Here is a 21867-nt window from a genome sequence, read left to right as displayed (position 1 = left end):
ATTAGCCTGCACCAAGTAATCAGTTTTTATTTCTTAGACATATTTTCTTTGCATTTTCTAAATAAAATTTTAGTGCTTATATCTGTCATCATCTGAAATTTCATATAAACCTCAATTTTTACATTTCTATCAATATATTACATGTTTGCATTTGATTTAAAAAAATATATGTGTGCTTATGGAGAAAGAGATAGAGATAAGGACAGACAGAAAGAATATAAAAGAGAATGGGTTTAATAGATAATATATAAATTTAAAAATATTTATTCAAGTTAATTTTTATATAAGATAATTACTATGTGGATCATAACATGAAATATTAGAAATTTTGCTACACATAATAAATTTTAAATTATAAAATTTAAAATATGCTTATTTGAAAGATTTCCATATTCGTGTATGAAAACATTAGTATATTGTTCATTATGTTTTCCATAGCATGCCTGTTTTTCTTGAGTTTTGTGATCATTTTTATATCTGAATCCTGTGAAAACATTTTTCAAGCTCTCTAAATAAAAATCATTTTTATTACTATTCCTCTCTCAGCATTTCTTATTTATACAGTAACAGAAAACATTATGATGTAGGAGTTTTCTTCCCGGTCACTTTGCAAGCCAGGGACCTCTGGCTGATGACACCCCTCCCGGGCCCCACTAGGCCACGCTGGTGTGTCCCAGCTCACTTGTGTTATAGCTTGTACCCACGTTCAGTGGTTCCCCAGCTCTTGTACTGTACCCAAGAAGAATGAGGATACGCTGGACACTGAAGGGTGAGGAGGACAGAGAAGAATTTGATTGAGCAATGAAACAGCTTTCAGTGGAGAGGGGATGTGGGGGTGGTCCCCCTACCCAAAGGCAGGAAATTTCCCCCTGTGACTTGGTCCAAGGCCTTTTATGGTTTGAGAATGGGGAATGCATACTAATTGGTTTGTGAGGATGCAAAAAAGGTTAAAGTGAAGATACCACTCAAAGGTGGGCAGGACAGTGTAGAAAACCAGTTAGGAAAGGGTAGATATATGTAAAATAGGTGATGGGTGGGGATGAATCAGAGGAATGCGCCAAACAGGAAAAGAAGTTCTCAACCCAGTCTGAGGATTTAATCTGTAGCTTGGCTATCAGGCTTTAAACTGTCTTTGACTTGGAGGTGTGGTTTAACCAAAAACACAACCCTGTCTGCCTAGGCATTTGGCTGCCTCCTGCCACTCTCAGTCAGTACATATATACATTTAAGAAATAAAAACATTGTGTTTTGTATTATTTGATGGAGCTTACTAGAAATAAATCATATGCATTCAGTTTTAACATGAAAACAGAAAATTATAAATCTTAGTGGAGAGACTACAAGTATAGAGTAGGTAGGTCAATGATATTTATAAAGAACATTATCTGAAACAACTGTCCATTAACAAGCTCCTGAGCATACTGCTTGGCAGACACATTTAAAATACAGAGAAGAGCCTGCTAAGATCTTCATTTCAATTACTCTGAAGTTTCTTGTGGGGTAACCTTAGATGTCCATGATGAAAGGCCGTTGTAGTTAGTACATTTGTTATAACTAATAAGATTGAAGTACATTATCTAGTTGAGTTTTAGGTTTCAAGAGTTTAAAAGGGGTAAAGATGTTAAACTTTGCTACGAAGCAAAACCCTGTAGTACTGGAGATTCCTCTCTGTAGAAACCTGTCTTGTCAAAAGTTTTTGAGTTGATGTCTAATATCTATACTTACTTTTACCAGAACATAACTGAAAGTACTGTTGCATATTCATAGTGAAAGCAAGCTTCTCAGCTAATCAACAGATGCAAACTTCCCCCATGGTTCTAATAATGTGGGCTTTCAGAATTGTTTTATGATTCAGAAAGTCCAGGTCATTAATTTTGAAAAGGACACTGCAAAACATATACAAACAAAAAACATTTTGCGAAAGAGTTAAAGCAACAAAAGGAGAAAGCTCATCATGAGTCTGATAGACTGCTCTTTATGCAAAAAAGGTATTTGCACTTCTTTATTTATTTACATGTTTCCTTTGAGTTCTGTGGGCTCAGGTTCAGATAATCAAAAAAACTTCTGTCCTAAACAAGTGATTGTCACAGCCCAGCATTTAACACAAAAGCAAACAATTACAAACTGCTACAATTTGTTGCTGTTTCATGATTTTTAAGCATGCATGTGAGAAAGTTAGAATTGTTACATCACATTAGTCTATCACTCCCGACTTCTCTACACATTATATATATTGTTTGAGAAAAGAAAAGAATTTGGTTTTAAAAATATGTTGATGGAAGAAACTGCTCAAAGCTCAGCTCAGAAAAATAGACTCTTCAGATTTTTTTGCCCAACAGCAGGGCTTCAACATATTTTTTTCCTCACTCAGAAAAATTACTTTTTAAACTAATTTTCTAATATCCAAAATGGTTTATGATGTGAATTGATCCAGTTTCTTATTGTACTAGAATAATCTTTAATGTTCTTCACAAGTAATGCCATTGATGTTCATCTTTAAAACAGTAATAAGCTGGAAACCCTCTAAGGATATAAGTAACACACTTGTATATTGGCAATACCTTTGTATCTTCTCAAATGAAAATCACTACAAAATCTTTATTTTGCCTCAGCTTGAGTTTAGAACTAACATTCCTAAATTATTTTATTTAAAGTGAGAATAGATAGGTGCCTGAATACTGCAATCCAATGTTAACGAAAAAAGTACACACCCCTCCAGCTCCTCCTTAGAGTTGGTGGAAAATACAACTAAATTAATGAATATAAAATTTCAAATGACTGAATGCCATGATAAAGGGGATATAGTCTTACTCTAAAATATAGGGTTTCTCATCATTAATTATATTCTTAATTATCAAATCGAATATTTTGCCTCTGCCTTCTGGCATTTCTAAGACAGTGCCACTTTATTTGCAAAACATTTACTGTTTCTAACTTGAGAATGTTTCCCTAACTTTCCATCGGGGGCTGTGCAGAGTTCTCTTAATGTATGTGGAGCACATTATCGTTGAATAAATATTGTTATTCTCCTAGTCACACTTCTCTGGCTCAGGAGTTTTATGGGCCCCAGTGAACCACAAAAGTCTAAATTGTCTAGAATCGATTTCATAGTTTTTCCTCAAAACCCACCAAAAGTGATCAGCAACAGTCGTAACAACATCAAGGACTCATTGCATAGGCAACACGGGCAAAACACATCAGTAACAGACAAATGCCTTTTTTCAAGGAATGCAAAGAGGTTCTAAATAGTAGTCAAAGACAAGACAAGTTGACTGCGTGGAACCTGTATTTCAGCATGGAAGCACTGAGCACCAACACGGAATTCCAAAGGAGAGTAATTAAGGAAGGCCAAGGCAGCAACAATGGGTCAGAGTTTGACACTAAGTCACAGTGTGGGCGGCAAGGGAAGGAAGATATGACTGAAGTTGCTCTGAAGTGTATCTAGCAGAAGCAAGTGAAGATGTATCTCAAACTGGCAATCATTTTACATATTTCAGCCAACTTTGAGCCCTCTAGTCTCTGTTTCCATACCCTGTTCAACAAAATCACACTGCACAATTTCCCTACAAAGCTAACACTTACAACCTGGTGAATATCCTACGATATCCATCATTCTTATGCGATGATAGATGGATCAAATAGATGGATAGATACATATATATGTAGATCATTGCTCAGGGTCCTATTATACAAACTTTTCTGCATCTCCACTTCTTCCTTAATAATAAACTTTGAAACTCCCTGGATGACATAGATCTAATTCTATTCTTCTCAATGACTTAATCATGTTATTGGTATGCCACAATTTATCTAACGATTCTCTTACCAAGGATATTATATTTGTTTATTTTTTCATTCATTTGCTACCACAAATTATTCGTGCAACAAGCCTTTACTTAATACCCTCTATGTGCATGTTCAACTCTAGGAATAGAGTAATGAACAAAACAAAGTTCCTACTTTCATAAAGAATCCATTCTAGTGGAGGGGACAGGCACTAATTTAATATGTAACATAATGTTATATTTTTATGAAACTAAATAAGGGGATACAAAGTTACATGAAATTACTTACTACTTTGAAGGGGGTGGCCAGGGAAGAGCCCTCTGAGGAGGTATTTGATCAGAAACCTGAATGACTTGAGGGAGTAAGCCACGAGGCCTGTTAAGAGAGGAGCAATCCAGTCAGAAGGAACAGCAAAGCACCTGAGTTCTGAGGGAGAGATACTCAGCCAGACTGGGAACACTTGTGAATGTCACTGCAGTAAATGCAGACTGACAGAAGGGCAGGAAAAGGGGTCAGACATATATCTTGCCCAAGGTCCAGGTGATGCTGTGCCTGATAGGCTGTAGAAGGAACTTCAGCAAATGCCACAATAAATAGCCATAGATATTGCTAGATTCATCTCCAAAAAGGCTATCAGAACTCACACTTCTATAAGCAATCTATAAACATAGGCAGTCAGGCACCAAAGTCTATGCAGCAGTTGTTTGTCAGCCATTTGAGTTTGCTTTTAAAAAACATGTATCTATAACTCAAAATAGTATTAGGAGAGTGAAATATCTGTATATAAAAGCTATACAAATGCAAATATTCTTGTTAGTTTATCACATATGTCAAACCAGAGAGCTCTGTATATTAGACCCACCAGTGGGAAACCAGACAGTTTCACAGTGAAAAAAAATCCTCCAGCTGAGAAAAATAAAAGAAAATTGTGGTATAATCTCTGGTTCAGTTTCCTATGGAGAAATAGTTGACAGGACTAGAACTGGGGACTCCAAATTGGCAGTGTCAACACAAAGCTACAGGACAGAATAAGTTGCTAAGAGGCCTAACATATAACAACATGAGATAGAATTTTCTAGGTTGGAAGGAAATGGTCTTTTTAATATGCCAAAATGTTGACTTCCAACTATAATCATAATAAAGCAATTTATATCAATAAAAACACATAAAATGGTTAAAAATAAAAGCTAAAGGAGCTTGTTTTAGTCATTATTGTCCAATCTTTTCTTAAAACCTCTGGTTTCATCTTCTTTCATTGACATCTTATATTCTGTGAAGGAGGAAGTAGGGGGATGGAAACAGCTTTAAAGAAGCACAAAAGGCCTGAAGGTCAATAGGGAGGCAAATGCTCAAAGAATAAGAACCACAGATATCTAATAAAGTCTATGTTGCCTTTTCATGCAAAAGGCATGAGGAATGCTTAATCATCCAATATTTACAACGTAGGAAAAAGCTATTTCACATTGAAATTTGTAGCATTTTTGGATGATTATGAAACACTCATTTAAAATAGCTATGTATCCTGTATTTAGCAAAATAAGACTACAAGAAATCTTAGACATGACATTAATTCCCCAAAGTTTAAAAGTCCAGATGTGGAAAAAAAAGCCAGAGAATGCCTGCTGTGTAATAAGGCCTATATCTCTTCGGAATCATAGATTTAATTAAGTTTTAATTTGCATATTGGACAAAAAGATAGACTTTTAGAATGAAACAAAGAGGGAAAAAGCCTTCTAAACAACAAAGCGTCAATAAAATTTTAGTTATATTCTCTAGCCATCATTTGGCTTTTAAAATTCTGATAACATTCCCTCAAAAAACAAAGCATTTCCTTTTGTCTAGACAACACAGCCTGCTTCTGTCTCAGATAGGCCACTTGGGAACCCAGGATCTGACTCATATCCCTCACACCATATATGATTCCATATAAAACAGGGCTATATGTCCCTTCCACGGCCGAAATAAGGATCCCCAAAAGGCGGTGCTTCCTATCATTCTCGGGCCAATGTTTTCACCAAGTTCTGTTTGAAAATGTATTTGTTCCTGTTTTCTTTGCACTTACCTTGTGAGGTCTCATTCCCATGACATCTGACAGTGGCTTTGGGTGTTACCTAAAGAGAAAGCACAAGCAACAGTTACAGAGGTGGTTTCCTGTGGAGCAGGTAACTTAACATAGCTAAGTTCAGGTCATTCTCTGAATACTAAAACCGAGAAGTCAACAATAGTGTAATATCAGACAGCTAATGTTTCACTATACCCACACATGGAGTAGTAAAGAATTTAGGCTACTGAATTTTCTTTAACTACAGAGTTCTGCTTTTTATTTTTTTTTTTATTTTTTTTTTTTTTGAGATTTACACTGAAATATTTATTCATGAAAGGGTGTAATATTTTCTTTTTTTTTTTTATTTTTTATTTTTTTTAAAATTTATTTATTATTATTATACTGTAAGTTGTAGGGTACATGTGCATAACGTGCAGGTTTGTTACATATGTATACTTGTGCCTTGTTGGTGTGCTGCACCCATCAACTCGTCATTTACATCAGGTATAACTCCCAATGCAATCCCTCCCCCCGCCCCCCTCCCCATGATAGGCCCCGGTGTGTGATGTTCCCCTTCCCGAGTCCAAGTGATCTCATTGTTCAGTTCCCACCTATGAGTGAGAACATGCGGTGTTTGGTTTTCTGTTCTTGTGGTAGTTTGCTAAGAATGATGGATTCCAGCTGCATCCATGTCCCTACAAAGGACACAAACTCATCCTTTTTTATGGCTGCATAGTATTCCATGGTGTATATATGCAACATTTTCTTAATCCAATCTGTCACTGATGGACATTTGGGTTGATTCCAAGTCTTTGCTATTGTGAATAGTGCTGCAATAAACATACGTGTGCATGTGTCTTTATAGCAGCATAATTTATAATCCTTTGGGTATATACCCAGTAATGGGATGGCTGGGTCATATGGTACATCTAGTTCTAGATCCTTGAGGAATCGCCATACTGTTTTCCATAATGGTTGAACTAGTTTACAATCCCACCAACAGTGTAAAAGTGTTCCTATTTCTCCACATCCTCTCCAGCATCTGTTGTTTCCTGACTTTTTAATGATCGCCATTCTAACTGGTGTGAGATGGTATCTCATTGTGGTTTTGATTTGCATTTCTCTGATGGCCAGTGATGATGAGCATTTTTTCATGTGTTTGTTGGCTGTATGAATGTCTTCTTTTGAGAAATGTCTATTCATATCCTTTGCCCACTTTTTGATGGGGTTGTTTGTTTTTTTCTTGTAAATTTGTTGGAGTTCTTTGTAGGTTCTGGATATTAGCCCTTTGTCAGATGAGTAGATTGCAAAAATTTTCTCCCAATCTGTAGGTTGCCTGTTCACTCTGATGGTAGTTTCTTTTGCTGTGCAGAAGCTCTTTAGTTTAATGAGATCCCATTTGTCAATTTTGGCTTTTGCTGCCGTTGCTTTTGGTGTTTTAGACATGAAGTCTTTGCCCATGCCTATGTCCTGAATGGTACTACCTAGGTTTTCCTCTAGGATTTTTATGGTATTAGGTCTAACATTTAAGTCTCTAATCCATCTTGAATTAATTTTCGTATAAGGAGTAAGGAAAGGATCCAGTTTCAGCTTTCTACTTATGGCTAGCCAATTTTCCCAGCACCATTTATTAAATAGGGAATCCTTTCCCCATTTCTTGTTTCTCTCAGGTTTGTCAAAGATCAGATGGCTGTAGATGTGTGGTATTATTTCTGAGGACTCTGTTCTGTTCCATTGGTCTATATCTCTGTTTTGGTACCAGTACCATGCTGTTTTGGTTACTGTAGCCTTGTAGTATAGTTTGAAGTCAGGTAGCGTGATGCCTCCAGCTTTGTTCTTTTGACTTAGGATTGTCTTGGAGATGCGGGCTCTTTTTTGGTTCCATATGAACTTTAAAGCAGTTTTTTTCCAATTCTGTGAAGAAACTCATTGGTAGCTTGATGGGGATGGCATTGAATCTATAAATTACCTTGGGCAGTATGGCCATTTTCACGATATTGATTCTTCCTATCCATGAGCATGGTATGTTCTTCCATTTGTTTGTGTCCTCTTTGAAGGAGTTCTGCTTTTTAAAAAACATTTTTTTTCAACTTACAACGACTTTTATAACAGACTGCCTTTTTGAGACTGCCTTTTAAAGAAAGCCTTCTTTCTTTAAAATACGTTATCCAGGAACCATTATATGCATCCCATATAATGTACTGCTGATACATCTTAGAAATATCTTCAGGAAAGGGTCTTATATTTATTTGCATTCCTTACTGTACCAGTACAATGTGTTCCTAGGAGTTGAATGTATGCATGCATATGGCATTTGCTTGTTTGTTCATTGATTCATTTATTCATTCAATGAATTTACTGAACATATATTGAGTTTTTTTTGTGTGTGCCCTGAGGATATAAGCACAAATAAGACATAATCTCTGCCCTCAATAAGTTCATAAAATCTTATGATTTTATGGGAAATCATAAGATGGGAAAGGAAAACTGGACAAATAATTATGAATATTATGTGAGAATTACAACAATAGGAATTTATACAGAATACACTGGACCCCAAGTGGGGAAATGGACATTCTAATTAGGGTAAAAGAGTTGATCAAAGGAGTTGATTCTTGAACTGTGGTAAAGAATATTGTGTAGTCATTTCTCATGCAAGGAAGTGCATTCCCAGCTGGCAGTCTAGCATATTCAAAGATCCAGAAGCACAAAACAATACAGAACTTTCTGGTAACTGCAGCTAGTTCTATATTGATAGACTGTAGAGGACTCTAAAAAGGAATGAGACAGATATCAGCAAAATGATTTTTAACATCAGGAGGCATTTCTTTCAGAGAACAAAAATAAATAACAAGTATATCCATGAAATACTTCTTGAGAAATATTTTGGTTAAAGATTGAACACTTTAAAGAACAATGTTAATTAAAACTATTGAAATGCTTTCAATACTCTGGCTCATATCTGAAAAATACATAGATATTGCATATTTTCACAATGGCAAATATTCAGACTAAGTGCTAACACATGAGGCTGAACTAGATTATAAAATACTAATCCCTTTTGAAGAAACTATGTTCACTTTATTTTTATGTATCAGAATGGCTTAGAGCCAATAGAAAATTACAGCCTGTATAATAGTGTCTGGCACAGAGTAGGCTCTCAACAAATAGGTGTTGATGGAAATACCACATTGAGGCAGCTTTTGGCAAACAAAGAAATGCTTTGGGCACCAACCCAGGCTCTCCAGCTTAAAACTGTTACTGCTCCTTCTGCAATTAGAGACTTTTTCCCTTGGGATTCATAGAGTTGCATTCATTATATCTCTTTTTGGTCTCTGCTCCTAACTAACCTTCCTCCTAGCTCACACATACCTAGAGATACCTGAAAATGTTTTCTCTAGGTATGTCTGGGCAGGTTTGAAGGATATAGCTATTATATCATTGGCCTTGGAGGCCAAAGAGGCACAAACCAAAGAGGCACAGTTGCAGTTGCCACTATTGGTGGCAATTCAAAATGCTCAAATCAAAAGGGGAAAAGCAAGAGATCCATGAATAACCACAATAAGAGAAGCAGAGCATCTCCTCCTTATTCTACCTTCTACCATTCGGGTGCATCTAGTTGGGGTAGAGGAGGTATGACAGGGAAAGGAGCGAAAAAGAGAGAAAAGGGTAACTAAAGAACAGGTATGCTTAGCAGAAGGGGATCGAAGGCAGCAACACAAAGTCCTGGGTCAGACCCAGATACCATTTCAAAATGCAAAATGTCCCTCAAGACTCACTGATCTCTCTACCTAGTGCATCACTTCCCAGTATGTCACCAACCACTCCAGCTTCCTTCTGGTCCTCTGAAAAGTTTTCTCCTTTTGGTTCTGCAGCTACTTCACTTCTCTATTTTCATCAAAAATGAATCCAAGGTCTTAGAAATTGTGTGTTGCGTGGCACTTTAGACACTAAATTCAAACCTTTTGTTTCACATTTCAAGAAACATTAGATAAAAGAAGTTGATCGTTTTATTCAAAATTGTATTTCTGGTATGTAAAAGAGATGAACCTCTGTATCCTGACAACTATTCCGTCCCCAAGTCCAAGGCCATTTTGACTATATCAGGCTATTTCTGCCTCTACTCCACTGGTTAGAAAATGATTGTGGCTTACTATAGGTTTCACACATGAAACCTGTACTTCTCCCTCTCATTGACTCTTTCCAATAAATCACCAGTTGGTATTCAGTTCTTTTTTTCCCACATTCTGTACTTTTGTTTCATTTTCATCCACACTTAATCAAATAGTTTAGATCCCAGCCTCAGTGATCCTGCCTTTCCACAGGTCGTCAGTCAATCTCAATTCTAACGTATAGCATTCTTTCCCTCTTCTGAGCTTGTGTTAGCTCATCTGAATCATTTATTTTGCAAGCATGTATTTACTTTCTTAATTAAACTCTTGAATTGTTATTTGACTTTATCTTCTCACCAAAAAGATAATCTTCTTGAGGGCAAAAACCACATTTTATTTGTTTCTATATTTCCCCATCAACTGGGATCATGCACGAAGGAGAGAAATTCAAGAAATATTTGCACAATGAGTAGACTCTGGTAACACTGGATGCTTTAATGAAAGAAAGTTGTAATGAAAGATAAGCATTGCTTGTCACAGGGCCTTCAACTATAACTGTCTTGCTATATGGCTACCTTGTACCTTACTAACAAGTAAAATAGGCCAGTCAAAGGTGTGGATATTCTTTGGCCCTAACCCATGCTTATGAATTAAATGAAGAGGGAGGAGAAAGAGTTGTTATTCAGCTTGTTCAGTTTAGAACGATATGCAGAACTTAATCATATCTAAAATTCCATCCAGCTCCTAAATTCTAAGTGCTATGATCCACATTGATTGTCAGAATTTGGATCTCTTAGATTTGCAGTTTTTCAGTTGTCCTAGAAACCCATAGTAAATCTAAGTAAATAGCTTCATTCTTCAGCCCCTTATTTGATGAACCTTTGTCTTATTTCTGAGAAAATATAGGAGGATGTGCTCTAATCTGTGGTTATTCAGTTTATTCATTTTATGTCAAGACCAGAGGTCTGAAACCAAATGTGTTGCAGAAAATTCATTTAAAATTCAGAATATTTTCCCTTATTAACAATATACTACATGGAGAATAGGATGTAAAATAGAATTAGTTCTATTGTTGAAGTACATTATGGGTAAAATAAATTTTACTAGTAAAACTGAGGAACTACTCATTTCATTTTTATGTATAGAAATTTGCATATAAAATTCTAGAATGCTGAATTACAAATTAATATTTGGAACAAAATCTGTTCATAATCTAGGGACATATCTGTTTATACACTACCTACATTTTATCTAGTGAAATCAATGTTCTTGAACTTATCTTTCTAAATAGAATGTGGTTATATATTTGCATGTGTTTACAGTCTCACCTTGATCAGTCCCATAAGAAGGAAGAAAGCTTGATTAGCATCAATTTGAAATTACTTTGCAAAATCTCTTTTACTTCATCAGGAAGAAATCGACCACCACAGAGCACTTACTACATGTTACTGCTCAACACAAATTTCACGTCTATATATGAATATTTTAAACCTTAAATCTTTAAACCAAGCTTGTCCTATGCACACCCAACACAAATTCGTAAACTTTCTTAAAACATTAGGAGATCTTTTCCTGCAATTTTTTTTAAGTTCATGGGCTATTGTTAGTGTATTTCATGTGTGGCCAAGACAATTCCTCTTCCAGGGTGGCGCAGGGAAGCCAAAAGATTGCACACCCCTGCTTTAAATCTTCCTTACAATTTGAGATTTAGTAATTTATATTCATTTTGAGTTGAAGCAAAACTTGATCACTTAGTTTGGTTCAATTTAAATTACCTCAGCTGAAAAAAAATAATACTACAGAGTACTGCAGAGGGTGTTTTTCTTTTTAAAAATAGTGTCTTGCTCTTATTTACAATTGCATCGTACCTAAAAAGATGGCTTGCATATGTCTTACAAACATCTCTCTATGTAGAAGTGCAGCAATAAAGATTTTATTTTAACAAACTTATTAACTACCAATTACATGTAGGAACGTGTACCAGTCTAATATCAAAGAACCAGTTGAGTTTGAAATAGATTTCCTCTGCTCTTGCTCAACCTTTATGACTTACTGGCGTGTATCTGATGTCTTTATCCACATCACTCAGAGGGAATCTCAGTCTTTGGAGCGAGATAGATATGGATTCAAATCCTGGCTCTGTCTCCTGTTAACGGGATGATTTTTGAACATGTTAATTTACCTCTCTAAGTCACAATGTCTTCATCTGTAGGATAAGGCCCGCCTCTGGGACTGATGGTCAGCCAGCACGCAGAGGTACTGACTGCCATGCTGATTAACCAACAGTGAAACACTTTCATACATTGGTAAATAGCTGCTATGAAAGCCCACCAGTTCTCATGTCCCATTCTACACCAGAATCCTTTGACCTCCCTAAATTCAGGAACCAAAGCGTCAATGCTTCAACAAGTAATGAGGCTTCTGGGATTATACTCCAGTGCTGCTATCCTGATTGGTCAGTCCCCTTTCTACTGGTTGTTAAATATTTTTAAATTCCCTCTTACCTACCTCATAGACGTTTTGTTGTTGGTTGTTTGTTGTTTTAGCACTTAGTGAGACAGCAATACCTAGGATTAGCAAGGATTTACTGTCTTATCTCTGCCCAATCTCATAAAGCTAGATTTGTCTGCTGTGGCTTATCAAGAAAATTCTCATGTGAAAATTCTCACAAGAAATTTCTCACGTGAAAAGGTCATAGAAGCTTTTTACACCCAAATTATTTCCTCCTTTCCTGCACTTATACTAAAGATGTGCAGTCATCACTGGTAATGCTGATCCATGCCTGTAGTGTAAATGTAATTAGCAATATTAAAATGTAGGAAAAAAAATGTGTAAACTAGATTAAAATGGGTTAGCAGACTCAGTTTGAATTTTGAATGACTTATTTTTTACTTTTACACAAATCCATTTAATTAATGAAAGGCTATACATTGTTTCTGTTTATATACTTGTATGGTTTGTTGATGCTGTATAATCATAAGTTAAATACACACAAAATAACAGAGAGAAAGAAAGGTTAGTGATTGTTTTTAATTATAAGGTATTAACACAAATAATTGTAATTTCCTTATTTTAGCCAAAGAAAGGTTCTCAAGATAAATCATAAGATAAATTTCCTTTCTCCAAGTTTATGGTTAAAGAAAATGGCTAATTCAGAAACACAAAAATTTAAAAACCATATCAGTATTTGACTTTGAAAAGATCAAGTGTATAATTAAGTAAATAGATGCACTGTGAAGATGTTTCTTTCTTCCTAAGTTTACTTACTACTCCGTTTTATCCTGAGATGATCATGTGAATGCACATCTCTATGTATTTCTACTCAAAATTGATCTGTGTGCATTGGATTAGAAGTACTTCTGCTCCCTCACAATTCCTGCTGGTCTGATAGGGTATAATTAGTGTAGAATATTAGGTAGGGCAGAGATCAGGTAGCTTGCCAATCAGATTTACTATTGAAACAGTGGGTGTTGCCACTTCTAGTCATTTCTGACAGTACTGTTAGGAATTAAATCATGGCATTAGCTGAGTGCTATTTGGCTGTGGAAGCCTAGTAGGTCATCAGTTTATTCCCCCACCCTCCAGACAAGTGGCAGGTGGAGCAGCACTAGCCCCTGCTAATGCCATGAGCTGGAGGCTCTGGCCAGTAGATGAGAGTTTACGGGGTTTTGTTTTTTTTAATTCATCAGGCCATATGCTGCCAGGCTCTCATGCAAACAGACAAAATTACAAATAATAAAAAAAGAACCAACTGTTTTAGTGGTTGGCTGTTTTCTGTCATCATTGCCATCTATGTGAGAGGCCAGTTAATGAAAGAGGGGTCTTGGACTCCCAGTGACATCAACCTAAAGAGATAGATACTTCAAAATCGAAGCTTCATTCAAACCATGTTAAACCTCTGCCCTAAGGTAACTCAGTGCCAAGTGTCTCTTTGGCTGACAAGCAGGGAAGCTGGCCTTCCAGCTGGCCTTGAGACTGGGCAAGCTTCTCTAATGCTCCCTGCAGCTGAGGCCCATTGTCCACTGATGTGAGAAGAGAGAAAGGCTAAGTTTCGCTTAGGTTGTGTGAAGTTGGGGCTCATGGGTTTATCAGATTCAGACACACTTTGAATAAACAGCTTTAGAAATAGGAAAGGTGAGTCAATGCAATTTTCTGTTTTAAAATTATAAGTAAATTATATTTGTAGGCTGTTCAGAAATCCCTAACTTTTTAATATCAAAGACTGCAAGAAAATCTCTCCAAGTAGATTCTCAACTCTTGAAATACTTGCATTTAAAATTAAAATGTTGCTAAACTTTTGTATAATTTCTGCTATTGCTATATATTCATAATTATTACCAAGTTTCCAGTCTGTACAAATGGAGAATTTCACACCCTTGATAGAATTCACACATTTATTTCCCATTTTAAGGCAGTAAACCCTCAACCAAAAAATGAAGTAGACCAATTCTGAATTCATATCTATATGCATATATTTAAAATAATTCCATTTTAGAAATGTTGTGCTAACATTCATTTGCACCTCTATCAGGTCACTTTGAAACCATAATTTGCACCTTTTAAAAAGACAATTCAAAACCAGTTTTACTCAATTAATATGCAATGTGTTGCAGTTCAAAAATAGTCAAAATAAAAGTATCGCATAAATATGTATACATGCATGTGTGATAGTGAGAGAAGTTTATGATGAGAGTCTCTTGTTCAACTCTTGCTACACAGCAAGGATATACTGAAGAGTGATTTTGTCCACAGTGGCCAAGGCACTACAAATGTCTTACAGGCAGGCAAATAATTTTCTATCCTGTTTTCTCTGCCATGTCACCAAAACCTGTGTTCCTTAAAGTCTCACTGGTTTTGTTTTTACCTCTTGGCTAATTTGTAATCTAAAGTGTGGTTATGAAACACACATAGGCTTAGCTTTATTGTGAGGAATGGTTCCCAGATCCATTGGGGAACAAATCATAATAGAAAGCTGCAAATGGTTGCCTCTAACAAACTGTCATAGTTACACTCCACCATAACTTGACAGCTTTTCAATGAAGAAAAATTGTTAGTTCATCGATGAAACTGGCATTGTTAGAAAAACTAGTTCCTGTTGTATATAAATAATGACAATGAAAGATAATGCCTTTTGTAATTTTTCAAGAGACTTATTATTAGAAAGTCCCACAACAGGGAATAACAGGCTCAGTTGTCACTGATTTTTGTGATTCTGTATTCCAAAGCAATTCGATTTTTTTTTTTTTTCTAATTTGAAAAGGTTTACTTCACTGGGAGAAAAGTTTCATTGGTGATGCTCACTGTTTAATGTCTTACAAATAGAGATCTACTATTCCAACCAATTTAAAGCCAGAAAATAGCAACCAGATTGACCTTAACTTGAATCTATGTTGACAAAGTAATTCAGTCAGTTTGTGAAGGATAAATGACAAGATGTTCAAACATTTTTATGTTATGGGAAACTACATGAGTGAGATGTAGAAAAGAATGTATATTCTAATAACTCAATAGGAAATTTCAAGATATATTGCTATTCACAATGAATTCTAAAATTTACAATTCAATTTTAATGGTGACAAACATTCTTCTGTCATAAGACAATACATGCCAATAACAGGCAAATTTATTTACCTAATGTAAGAATGTATCTAGATATTACAATGTACTCAAGTATATTGAGTACATTGAGCCAATCATAAATTTTAGGAACAAAATAGCTAATCAAATTTAGTGTTAAAAAAACCAAATGCATTAACAACTCTCTTATGAAAATCCCACTCTTGATTAGCTAAAGTAATAAAGCCATAAACTAGTAAAATATAGATGGTTCTCATACATAGAAAGCAAAACATTTAATCATTTCCTCTATTAATTATTTTACATAAATAGTAGATTCAACCATTGCTACATCCTACTGAACTCCCAGTGATGTTATTTTAAAGAATAAAGACATGGCACCCTGGAGATAAAGTTGAATTCATTCATTCATTAATTCAACAAATATTTACTCTACTGGACACTGGCCACCTGTGATCAAGACAGTCTCAGGTCTCACAGAAAGGCCAACCCTAAACAGGAAAATAAATAAATATACATGATAATTAGAGGCTGTGATAAGAGCTATAATGGAAGTGAATAAGTTAATGTAAGAATAACTTCTAGATAGTTTAAAATGATTCTTTTCCTGATGTGAAAGCATCGTTTACTTATGACATACTCAAAGACACACAAGATCACAAATCCAAATCTTTTCAGAGCCAAAAAAGGCCTTAGAGATCATTCAATGCCACTTTCTCACCTTATAAGAATAAAGCTGAAGTTTGAGTGGGTTAAGTGGCTTACCTAATGCAGACATTAGCTGAACAATTAGATTTTACTGTTAAAAAGTAAAGAAGCATCATTGATGTATATTAACTTACTAATTATTTCATGTTGGTGAGACATGCATTGAAATGGCATATCTAAATCTGGTTATCAATCTAGTTACAATGGGGAGAACCTATATAAATAATGGTCTTCATCTGATTAGATTGTTTTATAACTCTTAGATGGCAGGTGAACCTGGATATTTAACTAAGCTCCCACTTTCTTTCCTTCATAATAATGATTTTTCTTTCCAGAATGATCTAAAAAGATTATATTACAAACGTAGAGGCATAGCAAATATTAGCACCAAATGGTCCTCTAAACTTTGTAAGAAGGATCATACAATATGAAAAATTTATAAGGCTAGATCATATTTTAAAGTTTACTTACTATTAATAATAATAGAGGGCTTAAGACCATTTTATAACTATAGAGCATTTTATTACTATTTTCATAATTGAATTTGATCTTCAAACAAATTAGAATGCTATAAATAGAGAAGATATTATTATAGTTCTTTTGATCTTCAAACAAATTAGAATGCTATAAATAGAGAAGATATTATTATAGTTCTTTTGATCTTCAAACAAATTAGAATGCTATAAATAGAGAAGATATTATTATAGTTCTTTTAGAGGTGATAAACTGAGATTCGAAGAGGTTAAGTGACTTGCCCAAGTCACACAGGTGGTAAGCATCAAAGAGAACTGAAACCCAGCCTTCTCATCCCAATCTTCATGTGCTTTCACTAGAACATCTACCCCTCATAAACATGAATTACAGAGTCATTGGGTACCCAACATAGTGCCAAGATCCAGAGAAGTTATGAACAAAGAGATGTTCTTGCAAGTTCATAGTCGAAATGTAAATATGACTGTGTACACACACACACACACACACACACACACACACACTGACCAGCTAGATAGAATAATTAGAAAAAAAATGGCCCTCAATGGCAAGGTCTTTCTACATAGTATCCCATTCACAAACATCTCCTTCTTAAAATGGTCCACCAGTAAATTCTAAGGTGTTAATAGTTTCTAGTATTGAAGCACTATCTTGCCAACTTGCGTTCTTGCTTTTTAAAGGCCGTGTTAAAGATGACACCAAAGAAGAACATGTAAGTAGTTATAATAGGCTAATTTGCTTCCATTATTAACCTAAATGCAGTGTATTTAAACTATAATGAACAAACAGAGGCAGTATGAGAGAGGGAAGTGTTTCAGCAACAAAACAGTTTCATTAACTAGGAAACTTGTCCTACCAGGCTAAAGAACCCACTATGGAAAATCAATTATTCCACCATCTTGCAGCTACTTTTAGTGTTATTCAAGTCCAGCTCAGTACAGCATCCCTGACTACAGAAGAGCCTTCCAATGGGATTATCAATTGCTTGCTCAGAGATTTGTAAGTAAAGGTCTAAAGTAGCCTGTTAAATCATGTGGTTTGGAGGCATTTCATGATCCTGACTTCTAGAATAAACATAGATAATTAATAAGGCTGACACAGCCCATTATTTTTATACTCAAATGCATCATGTTAAATTAACAGACAGAGGTCACATGAGGCATGACACTTTTTCCACTGATAATCATTTCTGTGGTGCCACCTTTGCTACCACACTTTTCTTTTCCATGGGCTGGACTCCAGTAGCCCGTCACTAAACAGCTATTCTATCAGCTCCCACTTTTTTTTTTCCTTAATTGAGAAAGCTATTTTGAGTCCTTCTCACTGGTGGTACTCTCATGTGGTGGGAAAGAAGTTTGAATGAAAACAAAGTATGGGCTAAAAGAGAAACAAAATATAGAGCTGACACAACTTGAGATCAACATATTTAGAAAAAAAATATGAAACTAACTTTAAGATTAGAAAAATAATTTTGACTCTACACTTCATATTTACAGAAGTGACATTTGTTGATCCTAATGAATTTTCTTTTAAAATGCAGCTATCTTTTGAGGAATAAAGGATAATATTCTACTCTATAGTTTCTAATTATATGATGTTATTTTATAAATTCTCATTTTCCTACATGAAAAAAGCTAAAAATTATATTATTGGTAATAATATAGATAGTGTACTAATATATGTAGTGTGGCTTTCATTATAGAAATAATGATGGATAAGTGATTGTTAAAATTAAGTAGCATATAAGCATGAAACCAACTGCAGAACAGTGAAACCTATTTGGGACAACACATTGGAACTGGAACACATATATTCAAAGGTTTGTGGCCATGATATGATAGTTTCTTGTGTTTGTTTGTTTGTTTGTTTGAGAGTCTGGCTCTATCGCCCAGGCTGAAGTGCCATGGTATGATTTTGACTCACTGCAACCTCCACCTTCTGGGTTCAAGCAATTCTCCTGCCTCAGCCTCCTGAGTAGCTGGGAGGCGCATCACCAGGCCCCACTAATTTTTGTATTTTTAGTAGAGAAGGGGTTTCGCCATGTTGGCCAGGCTGGTCTCGAACTCCTGACCTAAAGTGATCTACTGGCCTTGGCCTCCCAAAGTGCTAAGATTACAGGAGTGAGCCACTCCACCAGCCACAGTTTCTTTAGAAGGAATCATGAAGCCAGTGCTGTTGCCATTTGGAATGAAAGAGAATTTTCAATACAAATGAGGAAAATTGTTCTTACTTCATAGTCACAGTTTCTTTCTTTTTTTTCCCTTCCTTCTGTACATCCTTCCTTCCATCTTCTTTTATTTTTTGACCTAAAACAATATTTTTAAAAATCAATCATTTGAGTAATTTACTATATGGTATATGGCTCCAGATGACCTTCATAAGTAAAATATCAAATCTACCATTAAATATTGAAGATTTGCCATCAGTGAAATATTCAGTTGCCATTTAACTCTTATTTGTGGTGTTACAAACATCTTTACTTGTAGAACTCAAAGTAATAAAAAATATTATCCCTGAAACACTGTGCCTTTACTAATGTTCAATATAGCTACTAATTTATTTCATGATAGGACATTTCTGTGGCTATGTAAAAAAACATTTACCCCAAAACATGAGCTATCTGAATTACAATAGCTTTCAAAGCAGCACTCTGACTTATTAGATAATTAACCTTCTAAGTCTGCTATAAAACTTTCACCTAGGGATGCTACCTCTAGCTAGCAAACTCTTTTTTCCAAACCCCTACGTAGCCCCATTTACTTCTCCAGCTTTCTATACTTAGGAAGTATTATTGGCTAAGAATATATAATTCTAGATTTACCATTCAAGTGATTTCAAAGCACTCTATTCAGAGAAAACATAATTTATCATTGTGCAGATACATTTGAAACATTAGCAATGAAAATATTCTGATCATCTCTGAGCTTTGTAAGGTAGACTTTATCCAAGACACTGCTCTAGGCTCTATGTCTCACTGATTAAGTCTGTCATTTATTGGAGAGCTGCAGGCTTCTCCCTGTCAGCTCAGGTTTGTGTGCAGATAAGTCATGTGTTTAAAGCACACTGAATGTTAAAGCCACACTAACAGGTGTAAAAAAAAAAAAAAAAAAAAAAAGACAGGAGATATGGTTGTCACTTTTAAAGCATCTCAGAAATGAAATCATCTGTGGAGGCAGTCTTAAGGACCCAGTGAGCAAAGGTACCTTGTCTATGATTGTCATAAGCTGGTTGGGTTACACAGCATTGGCCCCTTAAATTCTTTCAGACCTGTGAGGGGAAGTATCCCTGTGTAGAGGACTTGACCTCACAGGACAGAAGCCAGTTGAGATCCTGTGATTCAAAATGATGCGTTTGCCAGGTGTGGTGGCTTACACTTGTAATCCCAGCATTTTGGGAGGTCAAGGTGGGAGTATCACCTAAGCTCAGGAGTTTGAGACCAGCCTGGGCACCATAGTGAGAATTCATCTCTACAAAAAAACTTGAAAAATTAGCCAGGCACGGTTGTGTGATTCTGTAGTCCCAGCTACTTGAGAGGCTGATATGGGAGGACAGCTTTAGCCTGGGAGGCTGCAGTGAGCTTTGATCGTGCCAATGCACTCCAGCCTGGATGACAGAGCAAAATTCTGTCTCAAGCAAAAACAAAAATCAATACATTTGAGGAGGTCACCAATCCCTCAATATTACCCTTATTGACTTCTAATCATAATGGTGTCTTGATTTCCTTGTGTTGGATCACAAAAATTGAGAGGAAGAAAACAAAAAGATGATTGAAGTACGTAAAGCCACTACAGATAAACTTCATTTTCTCACAATCTTGTGTGGGACTTCTCTTGATTCTGAAGACATAACTCTGTGTAGATAAAGATGTAAACAGTCTTTCTCCATTAAGATTACCTCATCTTCTTCTCATATTTAAGGTCCAATAAATTAAACATATTTTGAAAAAACTGGCATATATAAAAACATTTTACTAGATGGATTTGTATCTACTTACTGATTTTCACTACAATTTTAGGAATCAAAAAGTATAAATCCTAAAAGTTAATTAAATATCACGTGTGAGAATATGAGTGTTTACCTTCACATGCTGGGATGAGAAAGTCTGGCCTTTAGCCACTGCATCACCATTAGTATCCCATTGCTACTTCTAGAGTCTAGAATCTAGACCATTCATCCTTCTCTCAGCTTTGAATGCCATATTATCATACATTATCACCACTACTCTCCCTCTGGATCATCACCAACTATTGGGTCATTTCCCATCATTGTTTGAAGAATCATTCCCAACTAGCTCTGAAAACCCCATATCCTAAATTAGATTTCAGATTTTATCCAATCCTTTTTAACAAGTCTTCCTTCCTCTTTTAATAAAACTTGATGATATCTACTTATTTCAGCTCCTCCACAAAAGCATTTCATAATCCTTCTACCCCAGTGATTTTCAAACTTTACTTTGGATCGCTTGGGCACTTTGATAAAATGCAGACTTTGATTCAATATATCTGGATGGAGCCTAAAATTATTTATTTCTGAAAAGCTCTTAGGTGATGCCAATGCTCCCAGTTCTCAGACAAACGTTGAGGAACAAGGTTCTAGCCTACCATGGTATCAACTTACTCTAAATTCATACAAGGCAGGCAGGCACCATATACGATTTATTCATCTTTGTATCTCCAGTGAGTCAGAATGCTTGACATATCACAATGCTCAATAAAATGTTTGCTAAATAAATTGATGGACTGAATGAATAAATGTGTAACATTCCCTCTGACACTTAGAAAATTCTACTTAAGACAGATTTTTTTTTCTTTTTTTGATAGAGTCTTGCTCTGTTGCCCAGACTAGAGTGCAGTGGCACAGTCTCAGCTCGTTGTAACCTCCCCATCCCTGGTTCAAGAGATTCTCCATATCTCAGCCATCGGAGTGGCTGAGGTTACAGGTGTGTGCCACCACACCCAGCTAATTTTTGTATTTTTAGTAGAGACAGTTTCGCCAACTTGGCCAGGCTAGTCTTGAACTCCTGAGCTCAAGTGATTTACCCACCTCAGCTTCCCACAGTGTTGGAATTACAGGCATGAGTCACCACATCCAGCCCAGACAGAATATTTTTATATGCACTTTTTCTTTGAAATGTAATTGAGGGCAGGT

This window comes from Theropithecus gelada, chromosome 12 (genome assembly GCF_003255815.1).
Source record: "Theropithecus gelada isolate Dixy chromosome 12, Tgel_1.0, whole genome shotgun sequence".
NCBI classification, from domain to species: domain Eukaryota; kingdom Metazoa; phylum Chordata; class Mammalia; order Primates; family Cercopithecidae; genus Theropithecus; species Theropithecus gelada.
This window is presented reverse-complemented; position numbering follows the sequence as displayed.